The sequence below is a fragment of the Cygnus olor genome, chromosome 12 (genome assembly GCF_009769625.2).
Source record: "Cygnus olor isolate bCygOlo1 chromosome 12, bCygOlo1.pri.v2, whole genome shotgun sequence".
Lineage (NCBI taxonomy): Eukaryota > Metazoa > Chordata > Aves > Anseriformes > Anatidae > Cygnus > Cygnus olor.
Window position 1 is genome coordinate 1,462,177 of NC_049180.1, and position 6,017 is coordinate 1,468,193.

The following is a 6,017-nucleotide window of genomic DNA, read 5'->3' on the forward strand; positions in this document are numbered from 1 at the left end:
TGCAGCCTCGGCGTCACAACGCCGTTTGTCATTCAGCCGGGACAATGTCCCCTTGTGTGCGGGGCTCCCGGCAGGGAGGGGACGGGGCGGCCGCGCTCGGGGCTCGTCCCCGCTCGCCCACGGGCTTCCCGTGTGAAACGGGACGGGAAAACGGCCCCTGCCAGGGCCTCGCGGAGCGTGCAGAGGGGTGTGAACGTGGGTGAGGAGAAGCAGCTCCCGCAGAGCTGCTCGGGCCCTGTTACGGTGCCTGCCTCTCTGGGTGGTGGCTCTGCCAGTGCTTAAACGTGGGCCCGGGACTGATCTGGTGCAGGGGGTGGCACGAGGGTGGCTGGCACCCAGGCGGCCCTGGCCGTGTGGTTCTCACCCAGGGTTTCTGTTCTGGGGAGATGCCCCACGGGGTGCCCTCCGTGCAAGGACCTCCTCAGCCTGAACGTGCCATGAGGCCGGCATGTGGCTTGTCTTCCCCAAGCAGCGTTGGGGGGGTGACAGGAAACCCAATGGAGGAGATTTCCGATGTTTTTCCGTGTTTAGTACGTCTGTCTCAAAGCACAGCAACACGACATTTGCACTTCTCTTCCGACAGCGAAGTGGTGATGCAGTTCAGGGCTTTAAATGAATGGAGAACTTGGTGTTCAGTGGAGGTAACGCAGAAGGCAAAGCCCAGACCCACCTGAGTCCTCTGCGCCTTCGCAGAAGTGCAGGTATTCCCATAAGCCGTTTCAAAGCTCATTAAATAAGAGCTTAACGTTCAGTAGCACAGGCTGGCATGCCTTGGGTAGTCATAACGTTATTAATTAGAATGGTATTTTTGTGTGGAAATTGTGATGTGAAACGCGCTTGTGGAGCTTGCTGTTGGTTCTCGCTTCGTTGTGCTCGGAGCTGATCTTCAGCTCTTGGCGTGTCTGCAAATGCTGGGGGCCCGATAGTTGATATTTTAGTAAAATTTTAACGCTCTCTGTAAGATAAGGAACCTCTCCCTTCCTAGCTTGTTCTAGATAAAGGAAGGAACAGAATTCGGCTGGCTGCCCCACTAGGAGGAAATAGGTGAAGGAGAAACATTGCCATTTTCCCGACCGCTGCTGGCTGCGCTGGCGGCTGGGCTGTGGAACTTGGAGGCTGGGGCAGCTTCGCACCCCTAGGAGTCAGGGCGGCGCGGAGACGCTTGGAGGAGGGAGCAGGGGCGGCAGCTGCACCCTGAAGTCCCTTGGGTACGTTGCAGTGGGGCAGGGGAGCCTCACCTTGTTGGAGGTTTAAGTTCGTGGTGTGGAGCTGCGGCCGCAGGCTCGGCGTGCCCGTGCGAGGGCCGAGGGAGGCTCTCACCCCGTGGACGTTCAGCCGGGCCCGTCACCTAACAAGTGAATCGCTCCAGCTAGCAGCTGGGCCTGGGGAGAAGCCGTGCAGGTGACGGAGGAGCCGCGGGCATTACCAGCGCCAGGGCGGGTGGCCCGGCGCCCCGATGGCTCGTGGACCGCGGTGGTCCCGGCGCAGAGCTGGGCAGAAGCCTTCAGCCTTGGTCCCACCCCCCCCAGCGGGGTGCAGCCGAGGTCACCCGGGGCCCTCACCGCAGGGAGCACGGGCTCGTTGGTTTCTGGTGGAGCTCAGAGCGCGTCCCTGGGTCGTGCCGCTGGAGGAGGAAACGCGGGGTGTAACAGCCCGCTGATGCTATCTGCCCTCCGGGCCAGGCAGGGGTTCCTGTTGTGCTCAGCCCCAGGGAGCTGGGGGGTGCTGCTCTGCCTGGGCTCCTCCAACCGTGCCGTGGAGCTGGGGGCCCCTGGCTCCTTCCTCGAAAGCCACCAGAACCCCAGCGTTGTCCATGCCCCCGGCGCAGGCAGCTGGGCGCTGCTGTGCGAGCGAGGGCTGGGGGCTGGAAACGGGCATCAGGTGGGTGTGCTGCTGTCCGGCACGGGGGGCATCGTCTCCCACGGGGTAAAATCAGCTCTGTGGCTTGCCGTTAGTGCGCAGCGGCACTGACGGAGGCTGTAGGATAGGCCAGGCTCTGACGTGTTTTGCCCTCATTTCAGTGCCAAAACAAAACTGAAAAGGAAAGCTCCCCAGCCCCCGAGAAGAGGCGAGCGGTGCTCTTCTCCCTGCTCGTGTTTTGGCTCGGCAGGACCGAGAGCGTGAAGCTTCTCCCGGTGCTGCCTGAAGTTTAGCATACTGGATCAAGGGGCTGTGTCTGTGCAGTCTGGTGATAAAAAGCCCCCCGAGCCCGCTCCGTGCTCCGGCTGCTGCGGCGGAGCCACCGTCGAGCGCGGGGCTGCAGCCAGGAGCCGCCCGGGGCGAGGGCTCCCCTGCTCCTTTGGCTCTTGCCGTAGAAGGCAGGGGCCGTGCCCGGGCAAGGGAGGTTGGAGGCTGCCTGCATCGCTGCGTCGTTAGCAATGCGCCCGGCGCCTTGCCGAGCTGGGGTGGCTGTGGGTAAGGCAGTGCCCGGCACAAAAGGGCACAGACGTTTCTGGAGCCGGGGGTGTCAGACTTGCGGGGGGGAGATAGAGATCTGCTCGCAGCCAGCTCGGCGCGGAGGAGGCTTTGCAGGAGCTCTTAATTGTACGTGGCCTTCTTGATCCGGGTTAGGGGGGAGGAAGGAGGAAGGAGAGGCTCAGCTCGGTGCTCAGCTTGCCGCTCTCGGCACAGCTCGCTTCCAGGGCGCCCTGGCGGCGGCGGGGCTGCGCCGACCGGCTGCGGCAGGGAGCTCCTCCGGCCCCCGGGGGGCTCGGGGGGAGGCTGGCTGTGTGGGAGAGGCACGCGGTGCCGGCAGAGCATGGGGGGCATCCGGCTGCAAAATAAATCCCCCAAACACCAGCTCTGGAGCCCAGTAGGGTGGTACGGGGGCAGAGGAGGCCGCTGGTCCCGCTGGCTGGGAGGAGGAGGCAGCCCCATGGAGGCCAGGAGAAAATGGCTGCGCTGCATCCTCCTCGTGCTGGGCAGCGTTAGGGTGCGAGGAGGACAGCCCCTGGATGCCAAACACACAAACATTTTTGTACCCGGCCCCTGGGGGTGCTCGGCCGGGTGCTCCCCCCACGCCGCGCGGAGGCGGTGCCGGGGAGAAGGCCGCGGCGAGAGGATGTAGCAAACACAATCTTGGGAAAGATGAAAAAAAAAACGAGTGGGTGGCGATGAGAAGGAAGAGGAGGAGACAACCCAGACGATGAAGGAAAACAGGATCCTCTGCGAGAGATGGGAATGCTGGAAAGGAGCCAGGAAGGAAGCCTGAGAAAATGGAGAGAGAAGCAGGCAGGCCAGCGCTGCGCCGAGCGTGTCAGCAGGTATTCCTGGCACTCGGCTGCACGCAACTGCGAGGGGAAAACTGGTGACGTGCGTGGAGTAATTGGAAGATGTTTGAGTCGAGCTGTAATTGCCGCTTAAAAACTGACGTTTTGTGAGCAGAGGTTTCGTGCGGGCTGGTGGCTTGTCCCGGGGGGGTGGGAGCTGACCTGGTGGTGCAGGTGGCTGTGCTCAGGGGGAGCTCTGTGCTCAGCGACTTGTATTCGTCTGTGCCTTCTGCTAAAGAAGCCTTCTCTTCCCTCCCTCCCAAAAAAGAAAGGAAAAAAACAACTGTGTGGGAGCTGTGCTCAGCAGCACGGGCAGGAAAGCCCCAGCCCCGTGTCCCTGCCGTCATCCGGCCCCCAGTGCCGCTGGGCACGGCTAGGGGGGAGCAGCAGCTCCTGCTCGGGCACCGCAGCACCTAGGTTGGTAAAAAACAAAACAAAACAGACGGGTGGCAGGTTAAAAACAGACGGGTGGCAGCGCCGTGGCTGCCAGCAGAAGGAGATGGAGGGCGGTCGTGGCCACGTTGCTCAGCACCGCAGGGACAGGGCTGCCTGGGGGTTCTGGAGGTGCCGCTGGTTGCCTGCAGGCGAGGGCTGGGTGCAGGAATCGCTGCCGCTGGCAGCCCCGTCCTAACCCAAAGACTCGGCCCCACGTTAAGCGAGGGGGCAAAGCGGGTCCTGCTCTGCTGCAGCGCGGCTGTAGCCGAGGAGGTGTTTAAAAAACAGCTCGTTCAAGACACCTGTTCGCAGTGTTGTGATTTCTTTTTATAGCCTCGCTTCTCGCAGCGTTTAACCCAAACGGAGATGCTTAATGAAGGCAGGAATGCTCTCTTTGTAGACACACACACGCACAAAAAAGGAAACTAGGCAAAACTGCTTTGAAAATGTCGTGGTGTGCTCGCAGCGACCCACCTGTGACCGATGGACACGGAACGGTTCGCAGCCTTTCCCTAGAAGCTGAACCAGCGGGGCGGCTGCTGCTGCTGGGCCGCTCGGCGAGGTGGGGCCCGGGCAGCCTCACGGGAGGTGCTGCAGGGGTCCTCTGCTCTGGTGTCGGGCTGCCGTGGGTGCTAGCTCATGGGTAGCAGCCCGAAAAGCTTGTGGGGCACCCTTCTGCTTGTGAGAAGCTCGAATGAGCCTCGGTGCCTGGTGAGGCGTCCATGGAGCGTGCCGAGGCTTCGGGCAGGCTGCGCTGCCTTCGCTCCTCTGGCACCTCGTGCCTGCAGTTGGGGATGATCATGTTCTGAGTTTTGGAAGCTGCTAACTAGTGTAGGAGATGGACAGATGTGCAACTTGGGGATATCGCTGCGTTGCCCACGGTCGGGAGGGGTTTTGGCCCCCCTCTGGGAGGGCACGGAGATGGCTTTGGAGAAGGCCCCGCCAGTCCCTGAGTTCTCGACGTCTTCTAAAGGTGAAAATGCAACGGGGTTTTGCTTCTGCTTTGAAACCGCAGAAGGAAGGGGTGCCACAAACCTGCCTTCTTTCCAACACAAAGACTGAGGAGGTCGGCACATGTGGGAGGAGGACACGAAACCATCCCAGAGACCCCGGCCCCGCGGCCGGACCAAGCTGCAGTGGGGCCGCCGCTGAGCCTGGACGGCCTGGCAGCAGTGCTGGCTGCTGCGAGCTGGAATCTGTCTTCTGCTTAAAATAGAAGATTGAAGCATTCCTGGTGTAGTAACTGAAAAAATAATTTAAAGTTACCAATAGTTTTGTTTTGAAATTACTCAGCATGACGTGTGTAACTTTCTTTCTCAGGGAATTCACAACAGCTCGCAATGCACCTCCTGTAGTTGCTGCACCGCGAGTAGTTGCGTGTTGTTAACATGCGCGCACAGTGCATGTCTGTGTGCTCCGATGCGGGAAGGCTTCTGAAATCTGCTCGTTTGAATGCTGTAAGGATATCTTTATAATAAATCTGTTGAAATATTTACTCGGTAGCAGACAAACGTGTGACGTGGGAGCATCCAAAGCAGCCCCTGGGCTGCAGGTATTTTTATGGAATCAACTCTCCTTAAAAAACAAACAAACAGAAAAAAACCACGAAAACTCTTTGACTGAAATCAGGGCCTGTTAGTGGTTGTGTATTGCCTTAAATTATTTAAGGTGTAACGATGGCAAGGAAATAAAGGTGGATGGTTGAGGGCTGTGATCTACCCAGTTAATCCCCATCCCCTCCGAGGAAGCCGTGCAGCGTGCGAAGCTTTCCCTCCCGCTGCAGTCACTGCTGGGCGGCTCCCAGACCTCCGTGGTCATCCTCCATCATCCCAAAACATGACCGTGCCCTTGGCGTGAGCAGGGCTCGAACTGTTTGAGTTCCTGGCCCAGCATCCCGGTGCCCTGGCAGCCTCGTGTGGGCAGCCCGCGGTCGTGCGGTGCCGGGGCGCTCCTGGGGGCACTGCTCTCCTTTCTTTCCCTCTACAGACCCTGCGGCCTCATCCTTTCTGCTCCCTTCCCGGCGGCGGTGGTGTGATGCCGGGGGATCTGGAAGGCTGTGCTGGGCGGGCAGAGCCCTTTCACTAAGCTCTGCTTTTTGTCTCCGTCCCCACCTCGGGCTTTCCAGGCGGCGCTGCGCAGCCTGGGGCAGCAGCTGGGGGCTGTGCGCTCGCACCTGCCCTCGGCTGCCCGGCTCAAAGAGCTTCAAAATTAAAAGTTTCAGGGGCGTGCGTTAATTGGAGTACTGCTTTGGAGCTGGAGGAAGTCGGGTGGGAAAGCAAGCAGTCGGTCGTCGTTCCTGGTCCAGGCAAATGT

At 60.5% G+C, this 6,017-nt stretch overlaps 1 protein-coding gene across 1 annotated transcript in view; it reads left to right on the plus strand.

Annotated features, from left to right (window-relative positions):
* ANKRD11 (ankyrin repeat domain 11) overlaps positions 1–6,017 on the plus strand; it is a 117,126-nt gene that overhangs the window by 38,409 nt on the left and 72,700 nt on the right.